The sequence below is a fragment of the Pimephales promelas genome, chromosome 17, assembly GCF_988280905.1.
Source record: "Pimephales promelas chromosome 17, fPimPro1.hap1.1, whole genome shotgun sequence".
NCBI lineage: Eukaryota > Metazoa > Chordata > Actinopteri > Cypriniformes > Leuciscidae > Pimephales > Pimephales promelas.
In genome coordinates, this window is record NC_142785.1 from 11,619,007 (window position 1) to 11,633,355 (window position 14,349).

Below are 14,349 nucleotides of genomic sequence, written 5' to 3' on the forward strand. Positions count from 1 at the left end.
TGGTACTATACCCTCTTTCCACAGCCTCGGTCCCCATGAGCAAGTCCACAGGCAAGCGGAGGTGGCGCCCAAACATAAGGTAGGAAGGAGCATAACCGGTGACACTGTGCACACTGTTGTTGTATGCTTGTAACAGCGAGGGAAGACTCTCGGCCCATTGGCCCTGTTGTTCACTCTCTAGGGTCCCCAGCAACCCCAGCAAGGTCTGGTTGAATCTTTCGCACCCTCCGTTACCCTGAGGGTGGTATGAGGTCATATGGGTCTTTCGGCACCCATAGAGGTGGCTCAGCTCTTGGATGACCCGGGACTCGAAATTTGAACCTTGGTCCGAGTGTAGGGTTTCTGGGCAGCCAAAAGGTTGTATCACTGCTCTCCAAAGGGCATTGGCTGTGGTAACTGCCGTTTGATCGATGGTGGGGACGGCCCAGGCATATTTAGTAAATAGGTCCGTCATGACCAGAATATTCTGGAATCGGTCTGTTGGTCGACCCAGAGTCAGGAAATCTATCCCTACGATATGCAGAGGTGCTTTCGGTCGCAGGGGGACCAATGGGGCCCGGACTTCCTTCCTGCGTTTGAACAATGTACACCGTGGGCAGCTCTGAACAAATTCCTCAACTTTCTTTTCCATCCTAGGCCAGTGGAAATACCTCCTCAGCAGGGACAGTGTCCTCTCTTGGCCCTGATGGCCAGTATGGGTGTGATAGGCATTCAACAGCTCCGAAACTTGGCCCTCTGGTACAACAACTTGGTGTACAGTCTCCTGTGTGCGGGGATCCCGCCTTGAACGACAAATTACTCCTTCTCGGAGTTGCAGCCTCTTCCACTGTCTCAGAAGCTGTCGTACCCCCACCGTCTGAGACCGTCTTTCCTCTGCCCTCGGCATGTTTCCCTGTCGGAGGTACAACAGGAGCTGACCCAAATCTGCATCTCTCTGCTGCAGCTCTCTCCACCGTCCGGGGTCCCACCCCCAACTAGATGGAACAGACTCCGGGGCCCCGGGAGCTTCCACCACGGCCACCAGCAGCTCATCTTCGGTACCAAGGGCACCGAGGGGTGCTTGATCGTCTCTCTGGGTGGCTGGGAGTCTGGACAGGGCATCTGCATTTACGTGCTCTCTGCCGGGACGGTATTTTAGCTGGTAATCATAATTTGCTAGCTGTGCCACCCAGCGCTGCTCCACTGCCCCCAATTTAACGGATTGCAAGTGTACTAAGGGATTGTTGTCTGTAATCACCGTTACCTTGGCTCCCCACAAGTAGTCTTTAAACTTCTCCGTCATGGCCCACTTCATCGCCAGTAGTTCAATTTTAAAGGAGCTATAGTTTGCAGCGTTTCGTTCGGCGGGATGTAAACTTCGACTTGCGTAAGCTATCACTCTCTCCACTCCTTGATGCTCTTGGGCCAGCACGGCCCCCAATCCTGCATTGCTGGCGTCAGTGTACAGGAGAAACGGCTGGGTGAAATCTGCATAGGCTAAGATTGGGGCCTTTAGGAGTTCCTGTTTAAGGTTCTGGAAAGCGGTCTCACAGGTGGAATCCCAGTGTACTGAGGGGGAGCCTTTACCACGGGCACGTCCAGTGCCAGCCAAGAGTTGGTTCAGTGGCTTAGCAAGCCCAGAGAATCCCTTTATAAAGCGACGATAGTATCCCACAAAGCCCAGGAACGACCGCACCTGTCTTACTGTCCGGGGTGGCTCCCATCCTTGGACCGCCGCCACCTTCTCTGGGTCCGGGGAGATCCCTACAGCACTGACACGATGTCCCAAGAACTGCACCTCTTTCCGCAGTAACTGGCATTTTTCCGGCCTAAGCTTCAGCCCATATTTCTCCATGGCCCTGAAAACTCCTTCCAGATGATGCAGGTGAGTGTGGAAATCAGGGGAGAAGACGATCACATCGTCTAGGTAGACCAGCGTTGAGTCGACTAATTGTCCTCCTAGGCAGCGCTGCATCAGGCGTTGGAAAGTCGCAGGAGCGTTGCACAGACCGAACGGCATACGGTCCCATTCAAATAACCCAAACGGGGTGGTGAAAGCTGTCTTCTCCCTATCTCGGTCATCCACCTGCACCTGCCAGTATCCACTTGCCAGGTCCAATGTCGAGTACCATGCCGCTTGGGTAAGACTGGTGAGTGAGTCTTCAATCCGTGGCAACGGGAATGCATCTTTCTTCGTTACACTGTTAAGTTTGCGATAGTCGACGCAAAACCTCCAGGCTCCCGTCTTCTTCTGCACCAGAACGATGGGCGCAGCCCAAGGACTACTGCTTTCTCGGATGATTCCTCCCTCCAGCATACCTTTCAACAGGGTGCGGACCTCGGTATAAAGAGTGGGGGGCACCGGACGGTACCGCTCTCGACTAGGCGTCGCCTCACCAGTGGGTATTTGATGCTTCACCACCCCTGTGCAGCCATAGTCCTCTTCATGTTTTGAAAACACATGTTGCCACTTCCTCAAAAGCTCCTGAAGCTGTACCACTTGCTCCTCTTCCAGATTCTCACCCTTCAGGGACTCTCCCATCAGATGGGCCGGCATCCCTCCTCCAACCGAACCCAGTTCTACCTCGACAGGGCGGACGGCAACTTCCACCACCGCAGGGCTCACCTGTCTGAAGCAGACAGCTTGGTGCTCGTGCACCTGGGCAGGACGTACCGAGGAAACTCGGGCCAGGCGTTGGTGTCGACGAAGGAGCACTGGGTAAGGATTTGTGTTCCGTACTTTTACTGAGACTCGCCCCCGATGGACAACCGCCAGTCCGTGAGCCACTTCAACTGGCTGACAATCTTCGTGAGGCTCTACCAGGACCCAGGTGCCTGACCCACGGGGTCTTGCGGGTACTCGGACCCAAAGAACGGTCTCACTCTGAGCTGGGATGGACAGAGCATACCTACAGGCAACTCGACCGATGTCTTCCCTCTCTTCTATGTGATTAGCTGCGTGCACTCTTTTACAATCGGCCAGAATTCGGTCCCAGTCCTGTTTTGCCGGTGACGGAGACATCCGAGCCGGCGGGCCCCGAAACAATTCTTCCCAGCAATCCAGTATAACGTTCATCCCTAAAAGTGCTCGATGATTTCCCAAGCAATGATCTCGGACAATAACTACCCCTTTTTGTTGGACGGGGACCCCTTGGACAAGAAAGTCGACCACGATGTACCCTGTGTAGGGGATGTCCAAACCATTAGCCCCCCGTAGGGTCAGCCTGGAAGCTTCAGTTGCTTGGAGCCGATGATCTGCGAACAACTCCTGGGCCAGGCTCTCCGAGAATAGCGTAACTTGAGACCCTGTGTCAACCAAACAGTCTATCGTGACTCCATTAGCTTGAACCTCCACGGTAGGGCAATGTCCCACCCAGTCATCTCGTGCAACAGGAACAGAAAGAGGGTCACACAAAGGGGTCCCGGCCACTTGACCCACAGTGGCCGGTGGAACTAAAAACCCCCTTGAGAACCCCGACGAAGCCCACACTGGCGACTGATATGTCCAGGATCTCCACAATTTATACAAATGGGCCTTCCTTGGTCGTCCCACTGGAACCGGGGGCCCACAGGACGTAGGGGGCGGCGCAGAGGACCTCGCCCTTCCTCTGAATACGACCTATCTCGCCCCACTGCTCCGCCTTCAACTCGTCCTCGACTAAGCTCACCCAGCAGGTTCCGGGATAATTCCGCCATCTGTCCCTTGACATCCTCCAACAGTTCGGCCCTCAGTTTCTGCTTCCAATCGCTCGGTTCGACAGGCGCAGGTCCACTGGCACTACTTGCTGCCACACAGACTGGTGTGCGAGTTACCTCTCCCTGGTCCAGTTCTAACGCCAAGGCCTCTTGTCGCAGAGCCTCAAAGGTCATAGTGGGGTCTCGTCGAAGCTGGAGTCGTATGCCCTGACGTACTGGCCCTTCACGCAGCCCCAAGACGAATTGATCTCGTAACAAGTCATCCCCTTCACCCAGTCCATGATCCGGTCGCCCCTTCAGCCGGCCGAACTGCTCCCGCAACTTCAAGGAGTATGCCCGCAGTGTCTGCGTAGGCCCCTGTTTATAGTTAAAGAACTGGGCACGAAGAGTGGCCACTGGGGTGGGGTCTCCATATAATCCGAACAAGAAATCGAAGATAGTTTTTGCGGTAGCACGTGTGGCTTCCGATGCAGCCAGAACTTCCCTTTTGGCTTCTCCTTCCAGCGACCCCAACACAAACTGTACTCTCTGTGCTGCACTCAGTCCCTGTAGTCCAGCCAGATACTCCGTCTGCGCCTTCCAATCCTGTAAGCTTAACTCCGATCCCGGTCCTCCATAGCGCTGTGCCCAGGGAGCTCCCATGAAGATCGGCATGACTTGAGGACGAGCCGCAGGTGCCTCTTCGTCCGCCATCGCGTACCTGTGGCCGCTACAACTCACGGTGTGTATCCTGCCGACTACGCCACTTTTGATGTCACAGGTCGAGGGGAGGAACGCTCGGGTGACCAACCACCCCCCCTCTAACTGAGTCACCACCGTGAGGAGCCGACACCACAGGCACACAACAGAGGACCCAGAGACAGAGATAAGTTTCAAAGGAGTAACAATCTTTATTAAACCAAAGGTTTCTCACAGTTCAAGAGACTCTCGTCGATGTACGATGATGGAGAAGGGGGGTTGAAGCTTACTTCTCCCCAGCGGTGCTGCAGACTTCCAGACCCAAGAGTAAGTATGTCAGGTAAGGATTCTTCACAGTACAGAATACTCTCGTTGGTGCACGATAATAAAGCAGTGGATTAAAAGCTTACTTTTCCCCCAGCGGTGCTGCAGACTTCCAGACTCAGACAGTAAGTATGGCGGGTAAGGATTCTTCACAGTACAGAGTACTCTCGTTGGTGCACGATAATAAAACAGTGGATTAAAAGCTTACTTTTCCCCCAGCGGTGCTGCAGACTTCCAGACTCAGACAGTAAGTATGGCGGGTAAGGATTCTTCACAGTACAGAGTACTCTCGTTGGTGCACGATAATAAAGCAGTGGATTAAAAGCTTACTTTTCCCCCAGCGGTGCTGCAGACTTCCAGACTCAGACGGTAAGTATGGCAGGTAAGGATTCTTCACAGTACAGGGTACTCTCGTGGGTGCACGGTAATGCAGCAGTGGATTAAACGATTACTTTATCAGCGTTGCTGTATACTTCTGGGCTCAAACAGTAAGTAGAACAGGTGAGGATATTCACAGTACACAGTACTCTCTCTTCAGTTCACAATAGGGAGACAGTGAGTCATAAGGTTACTTTACCAGTGGTGCTGTATGCTTCTGGGCTCAAACAGCAAGTAGAACAGGTGTGGATCTTCACAGTACAAAGTACTCTCTCCTCAGTTCACAGTAGGGCAACAGTGGGTTAAACGATTACTTTATCAGCGTTGCTGTGTACTTCTGGGCTCAAACAGTAAGTAGAACAGGTGAGGATAGTCACAGTACACAGTACTCTCTCTTCAGTTCACAATAGGGGGACAGTGAGTCATAAAGTTACTTTACCAGTGGTGCTGTATGCTTCTGGGCTCAAACAGCAAGTAGAACAGGTGGAGATCTTCACAGTACAAAGTATTCTCTCCTCAGTTCACAGTAGGGCGACAGTGGGTTAAACGATTACTTTATCAGCGTTGCTGTATACTTCTGGGCTCAAACAGTAAGTAGAACAGGTGAGGATAGTCACAGGACACAGTACTCTCTCTTCAGTTCACAAATAGGGAGACAGTGAGTCATAAGGTTACTTTACCAGTGGTGCTGTATACTTCTAGGCTCAAACAGCAAGTAGAACAGGTGGGGATCTTCACAGTACAAAGTACTCTCTCTTCAGTTCACTGTATCACTCTGGGCTTCTGACGGGGGCAGATATAATAACCTTCCACGAACGTGTAAGCATGGATGGGGGCCACTTCTCAACAAAGACACAGCACACTTGTGTTCACTTCAATTCCACAGCAATAAATCAATGTGTATCAATAAGGCAAAAGCACTGCAATTCACTCACACGATAGGGTTGGACAGAGGCCCCACTCCGGCCGTTGCGCTCGTTTACAGGGTTTTCACTTTTAATTCCTCCTCATCACACTCTGAAACACATAGCTCCTCCAACAGTCAGATCCACATTCACTGTATCCTCTTCAAGTGGTTCAAATGTTCATAAGATGAAAACAATTCACTTATCTTTCCTCTCTCCTTCCACAGCACAGATCCAGCCCTAGCTCGGCCCAGCAGTCTTCCCACAAACGATCAATCTGACCCAGCAAACTCGAATGGGCGATCTCCACACTCCAACGATTTTTCCAAGGAAGCCTGTATCCAGCACTGCCCAGAGTCAACCCTTTGGAATCTTGACACACTGTACACCCACCAACCGCACTGCAAACACTCTCTAAATGCTCCTTTTATATTGTGGCTTATGAAACAGGAAGCCTGTGTGAGCGCCGCTCCTCTCTCTCTGACACCTGCAATGCATTAGCGCTAATCAGTACGGGCATGTTTCCATCACACCCGGAACCGTAGTGGAGTGTTGCACCCAATACGTTCCCCTAGGAAACTCAGGACTCTCAAGAAGGTTCCGTTACTGAGCGATTTTGTCACCCGTGACATCCCCCCTTGCCAATCGGTTCCAGTCCCTGGAACTGGCGTCCCTCAATTCCATTCGCCGTACCTCTCAGGTGGTTGTCCTCGGGTGTTCCGTTGAGATCGTCGGGGTGGCGAGGGCAGAGCCGCTCTGGCTTCAACCTCAGGGTCCCTCGGGACCACAGCCCACCCTATCATAGGTGCCTCTAAGGCGGGTGGTGCACTTGGAGCCTCAGCCGCTAGTTGCGGGTAATTCGGACAGGGACGGAGCAGGTTTCGATGGAGCACCCGTATTGGTCCGGGCTTCCCTTCGGGCCGTACAGAGTAGACGGGGGCATCAGGCCCTTGTCGTTGTTCCACCACATATGGCGTCGACTCCCAGCGGGCACTGAGCTTCCCTTTCCCTGGGCGCCGGTTGTCCCATACCAGCACTCGCTCCCCAGGTAACAAAGGGGCCTCTCGGGCAGTCCGGTTGTATAGTCTCTTATTCTTGGTGGCTGCTGCACTCAGATGGTCTGAGACTCGTCGGTAGGCATTGAGCAGTTGGTGGTGGTGCCGATTTACCCAGTCAGTGGTACTATACCCTCTTTCCACAGCCTCGGTCCCCATGAGCAAGTCCACAGGCAAGCGGAGGTGGCGCCCAAACATAAGGTAGGAAGGAGCATAACCGGTGACACTGTGCACACTGTTGTTGTATGCTTGTAACAGCGAGGGAAGACTCTCGGCCCATTGGCCCTGTTGTTCACTCTCTAGGGTCCCCAGCAACCCCAGCAAGGTCTGGTTGAATCTTTCGCACCCTCCGTTACCCTGAGGGTGGTATGAGGTCATATGGGTCTTTCGGCACCCATAGAGGTGGCTCAGCTCTTGGATGACCCGGGACTCGAAATTTGAACCTTGGTCCGAGTGTAGGGTTTCTGGGCAGCCAAAAGGTTGTATCACTGCTCTCCAAAGGGCATTGGCTGTGGTAACTGCCGTTTGATCGATGGTGGGGACGGCCCAGGCATATTTAGTAAATAGGTCCGTCATGACCAGAATATTCTGGAATCGGTCTGTTGGTCGACCCAGAGTCAGGAAATCTATCCCTACGATATGCAGAGGTGCTTTCGGTCGCAGGGGGACCAATGGGGCCCGGACTTCCTTCCTGCGTTTGAACAATGTACACCGTGGGCAGCTCTGAACAAATTCCTCAACTTTCTTTTCCATCCTAGGCCAGTGGAAATACCTCCTCAGCAGGGACAGTGTCCTCTCTTGGCCCTGATGGCCAGTATGGGTGTGATAGGCATTCAACAGCTCCGAAACTTGGCCCTCTGGTACAACAACTTGGTGTACAGTCTCCTGTGTGCGGGGATCCCGCCTTGAACGACAAATTACTCCTTCTCGGAGTTGCAGCCTCTTCCACTGTCTCAGAAGCTGTCGTACCCCCACCGTCTGAGACCGTCTTTCCTCTGCCCTCGGCATGTTTCCCTGTCGGAGGTACAACAGGAGCTGACCCAAATCTGCATCTCTCTGCTGCAGCTCTCTCCACCGTCCGGGGTCCCACCCCCAACTAGATGGAACAGACTCCGGGGCCCCGGGAGCTTCCACCACGGCCACCAGCAGCTCATCTTCGGTACCAAGGGCACCGAGGGGTGCTTGATCGTCTCTCTGGGTGGCTGGGAGTCTGGACAGGGCATCTGCATTTACGTGCTCTCTGCCGGGACGGTATTTTAGCTGGTAATCATAATTTGCTAGCTGTGCCACCCAGCGCTGCTCCACTGCCCCCAATTTAACGGATTGCAAGTGTACTAAGGGATTGTTGTCTGTAATCACCGTTACCTTGGCTCCCCACAAGTAGTCTTTAAACTTCTCCGTCATGGCCCACTTCATCGCCAGTAGTTCAATTTTAAAGGAGCTATAGTTTGCAGCGTTTCGTTCGGCGGGATGTAAACTTCGACTTGCGTAAGCTATCACTCTCTCCACTCCTTGATGCTCTTGGGCCAGCACGGCCCCCAATCCTGCATTGCTGGCGTCAGTGTACAGGAGAAACGGCTGGGTGAAATCTGCATAGGCTAAGATTGGGGCCTTTAGGAGTTCCTGTTTAAGGTTCTGGAAAGCGGTCTCACAGGTGGAATCCCAGTGTACTGAGGGGGAGCCTTTACCACGGGCACGTCCAGTGCCAGCCAAGAGTTGGTTCAGTGGCTTAGCAAGCCCAGAGAATCCCTTTATAAAGCGACGATAGTATCCCACAAAGCCCAGGAACGACCGCACCTGTCTTACTGTCCGGGGTGGCTCCCATCCTTGGACCGCCGCCACCTTCTCTGGGTCCGGGGAGATCCCTACAGCACTGACACGATGTCCCAAGAACTGCACCTCTTTCCGCAGTAACTGGCATTTTTCCGGCCTAAGCTTCAGCCCATATTTCTCCATGGCCCTGAAAACTCCTTCCAGATGATGCAGGTGAGTGTGGAAATCAGGGGAGAAGACGATCACATCGTCTAGGTAGACCAGCGTTGAGTCGACTAATTGTCCTCCTAGGCAGCGCTGCATCAGGCGTTGGAAAGTCGCAGGAGCGTTGCACAGACCGAACGGCATACGGTCCCATTCAAATAACCCAAACGGGGTGGTGAAAGCTGTCTTCTCCCTATCTCGGTCATCCACCTGCACCTGCCAGTATCCACTTGCCAGGTCCAATGTCGAGTACCATGCCGCTTGGGTAAGACTGGTGAGTGAGTCTTCAATCCGTGGCAACGGGAATGCATCTTTCTTCGTTACACTGTTAAGTTTGCGATAGTCGACGCAAAACCTCCAGGCTCCCGTCTTCTTCTGCACCAGAACGATGGGCGCAGCCCAAGGACTACTGCTTTCTCGGATGATTCCTCCCTCCAGCATACCTTTCAACAGGGTGCGGACCTCGGTATAAAGAGTGGGGGGCACCGGACGGTACCGCTCTCGACTAGGCGTCGCCTCACCAGTGGGTATTTGATGCTTCACCACCCCTGTGCAGCCATAGTCCTCTTCATGTTTTGAAAACACATGTTGCCACTTCCTCAAAAGCTCCTGAAGCTGTACCACTTGCTCCTCTTCCAGATTCTCACCCTTCAGGGACTCTCCCATCAGATGGGCCGGCATCCCTCCTCCAACCGAACCCAGTTCTACCTCGACAGGGCGGACGGCAACTTCCACCACCGCAGGGCTCACCTGTCTGAAGCAGACAGCTTGGTGCTCGTGCACCTGGGCAGGACGTACCGAGGAAACTCGGGCCAGGCGTTGGTGTCGACGAAGGAGCACTGGGTAAGGATTTGTGTTCCGTACTTTTACTGAGACTCGCCCCCGATGGACAACCGCCAGTCCGTGAGCCACTTCAACTGGCTGACAATCTTCGTGAGGCTCTACCAGGACCCAGGTGCCTGACCCACGGGGTCTTGCGGGTACTCGGACCCAAAGAACGGTCTCACTCTGAGCTGGGATGGACAGAGCATACCTACAGGCAACTCGACCGATGTCTTCCCTCTCTTCTATGTGATTAGCTGCGTGCACTCTTTTACAATCGGCCAGAATTCGGTCCCAGTCCTGTTTTGCCGGTGACGGAGACATCCGAGCCGGCGGGCCCCGAAACAATTCTTCCCAGCAATCCAGTATAACGTTCATCCCTAAAAGTGCTCGATGATTTCCCAAGCAATGATCTCGGACAATAACTACCCCTTTTTGTTGGACGGGGACCCCTTGGACAAGAAAGTCGACCACGATGTACCCTGTGTAGGGGATGTCCAAACCATTAGCCCCCCGTAGGGTCAGCCTGGAAGCTTCAGTTGCTTGGAGCCGATGATCTGCGAACAACTCCTGGGCCAGGCTCTCCGAGAATAGCGTAACTTGAGACCCTGTGTCAACCAAACAGTCTATCGTGACTCCATTAGCTTGAACCTCCACGGTAGGGCAATGTCCCACCCAGTCATCTCGTGCAACAGGAACAGAAAGAGGGTCACACAAAGGGGTCCCGGCCACTTGACCCACAGTGGCCGGTGGAACTAAAAACCCCCTTGAGAACCCCGACGAAGCCCACACTGGCGACTGATATGTCCAGGATCTCCACAATTTATACAAATGGGCCTTCCTTGGTCGTCCCACTGGAACCGGGGGCCCACAGGACGTAGGGGGCGGCGCAGAGGACCTCGCCCTTCCTCTGAATACGACCTATCTCGCCCCACTGCTCCGCCTTCAACTCGTCCTCGACTAAGCTCACCCAGCAGGTTCCGGGATAATTCCGCCATCTGTCCCTTGACATCCTCCAACAGTTCGGCCCTCAGTTTCTGCTTCCAATCGCTCGGTTCGACAGGCGCAGGTCCACTGGCACTACTTGCTGCCACACAGACTGGTGTGCGAGTTACCTCTCCCTGGTCCAGTTCTAACGCCAAGGCCTCTTGTCGCAGAGCCTCAAAGGTCATAGTGGGGTCTCGTCGAAGCTGGAGTCGTATGCCCTGACGTACTGGCCCTTCACGCAGCCCCAAGACGAATTGATCTCGTAACAAGTCATCCCCTTCACCCAGTCCATGATCCGGTCGCCCCTTCAGCCGGCCGAACTGCTCCCGCAACTTCAAGGAGTATGCCCGCAGTGTCTGCGTAGGCCCCTGTTTATAGTTAAAGAACTGGGCACGAAGAGTGGCCACTGGGGTGGGGTCTCCATATAATCCGAACAAGAAATCGAAGATAGTTTTTGCGGTAGCACGTGTGGCTTCCGATGCAGCCAGAACTTCCCTTTTGGCTTCTCCTTCCAGCGACCCCAACACAAACTGTACTCTCTGTGCTGCACTCAGTCCCTGTAGTCCAGCCAGATACTCCGTCTGCGCCTTCCAATCCTGTAAGCTTAACTCCGATCCCCGTCCTCCATAGCGCTGTGCCCAGGGAGCTCCCATGAAGATCGGCATGACTTGAGGACGAGCCGCAGGTGCCTCTTCGTCCGCCATCGCGTACCTGTGGCCGCTACAACTCACGGTGTGTATCCTGCCGACTACGCCACTTTTGATGTCACAGGTCGAGGGGAGGAACGCTCGGGTGACCAACCACCCCCCCTCTAACTGAGTCACCACCGTGAGGAGCCGACACCACAGGCACACAACAGAGGACCCAGAGACAGAGATAAGTTTCAAAGGAGTAACAATCTTTATTAAACCAAAGGTTTCTCACAGTTCAAGAGACTCTCGTCGATGTACGATGATGGAGAAGGGGGGTTGAAGCTTACTTCTCCCCAGCGGTGCTGCAGACTTCCAGACCCAAGAGTAAGTATGTCAGGTAAGGATTCTTCACAGTACAGAATACTCTCGTTGGTGCACGATAATAAAGCAGTGGATTAAAAGCTTACTTTTCCCCCAGCGGTGCTGCAGACTTCCAGACTCAGACAGTAAGTATGGCGGGTAAGGATTCTTCACAGTACAGAGTACTCTCGTTGGTGCACGATAATAAAACAGTGGATTAAAAGCTTACTTTTCCCCCAGCGGTGCTGCAGACTTCCAGACTCAGACAGTAAGTATGGCGGGTAAGGATTCTTCACAGTACAGAGTACTCTCGTTGGTGCACGATAATAAAGCAGTGGATTAAAAGCTTACTTTTCCCCCAGCGGTGCTGCAGACTTCCAGACTCAGACGGTAAGTATGGCAGGTAAGGATTCTTCACAGTACAGGGTACTCTCGTGGGTGCACGGTAATGCAGCAGTGGATTAAACGATTACTTTATCAGCGTTGCTGTATACTTCTGGGCTCAAACAGTAAGTAGAACAGGTGAGGATATTCACAGTACACAGTACTCTCTCTTCAGTTCACAATAGGGAGACAGTGAGTCATAAGGTTACTTTACCAGTGGTGCTGTATGCTTCTGGGCTCAAACAGCAAGTACAACAGGTGTGGATCTTCACAGTACAAAGTACTCTCTCCTCAGTTCACAGTAGGGCAACAGTGGGTTAAACGATTACTTTATCAGCGTTGCTGTGTACTTCTGGGCTCAAACAGTAAGTAGAACAGGTGAGGATAGTCACAGTACACAGTACTCTCTCTTAAGTTCACAATAGGGGGACAGTGAGTCATAAAGTTACTTTACCAGTGGTGCTGTATGCTTCTGGGCTCAAACAGCAAGTAGAACAGGTGGAGATCTTCACAGTACAAAGTATTCTCTCCTCAGTTCACAGTAGGGCGACAGTGGGTTAAACGATTACTTTATCAGCGTTGCTGTATACTTCTGGGCTCAAACAGTAAGTAGAACAGGTGAGGATAGTCACAGGACACAGTACTCTCTCTTCAGTTCACAAATAGGGAGACAGTGAGTCATAAGGTTACTTTACCAGTGGTGCTGTATACTTCTAGGCTCAAACAGCAAGTAGAACAGGTGGGGATCTTCACAGTACAAAGTACTCTCTCTTCAGTTCACTGTATCACTCTGGGCTTCTGACGGGGGCAGATATAATAACCTTCCACGAACGTGTAAGCATGGATGGGGGCCACTTCTCAACAAAGACACAGCACACTTGTGTTCACTTCAATTCCACAGCAATAAATCAATGTGTATCAATAAGGCAAAAGCACTGCAATTCACTCACACGATAGGGTTGGACAGAGGCCCCACTCCGGCCGTTGCGCTCGTTTACAGGGTTTTCACTTTTAATTCCTCCTCATCACACTCTGAAACACATAGCTCCTCCAACTGTCAGATCCACATTCACTGTATCCTCTTCAAGTGGTTCAAATGTTCATAAGATGAAAACAATTCACTTATCTTTCCTCTCTCCTTCCACAGCACAGATCCAGCCCTAGCTCGGCCCAGCAGTCTTCCCACAAACGATCAATCTGACCCAGCACACTCGAATGGGCGATCTCCACACTCCAACGATTTTTCCAAGGAAGCCTGTATCCAGCACTGCCCAGAGTCAACCCTTTGGAATCTTGACACACTGTACACCCACCAACCGCACTGCAAACACTCTCTAAATGCTCCTTTTATATTGTGGCTTATGAAACAGGAAGCCTGTGTGAGCGCCGCTCCTCTCTCTCTCACACCTGCAATGCATTAGCGCTAATCAGTACGGGCATGTTTCCATCACACCCGGAACCGTAGTGGAGTGTTGCACCCAATACGTTCCCCTAGGAAACTCAGGACTCTCAAGAAGGTTCCGTTACTGAGCGATTTTGTCACCCGTGACAATAACTAAGTGTGTATTTTTTATTTTAATTGTTTGTCAGCTCGCACAACTGTCTGTCACCATGCCTTGATGAGTATTGATTATTAATAATGTTATTATAATACTCCCAGTCAACTACTGCGGAGGGTAAAGGTACTGTTATCACCCTTTTGAATTTCGTTGAGGTTGTGTTCCCACATCGTTAGCTAGTTTGGATCGTTATAACTTGAATGACTGTCAACTGTTGAATGAACTAGTGTCAAGCATGTCAAGTCTGGCTTTGTTTACTTCAAACCGGAAGTCACGCCCACTTTTGACGCAAGGCCTCATGGGGCGTAGGAAACTTGTGGATATCATTCTAAAAAATCTACATGTGGTACATGTGGTACATTCTACAGGTCTACATGTGGTACATTCCCAGACAGCAAACTGACATTGAATCAACGTGGAAACGACGTCTCTCATGACATTGAAACAACGTTGATTTGCTCATCGAATTAACGTTGAACCAACGTCAGACGCGGCATTCTTCAAAGCTAAATGAAATCGAAAATTGGTTTGCTTTCATAACGTTGAAACAACGCGTTGATTTCAAGTTGATTTTCCGTTAGTTTTGAAAGAATGACGCATCTGACGTTGGTTC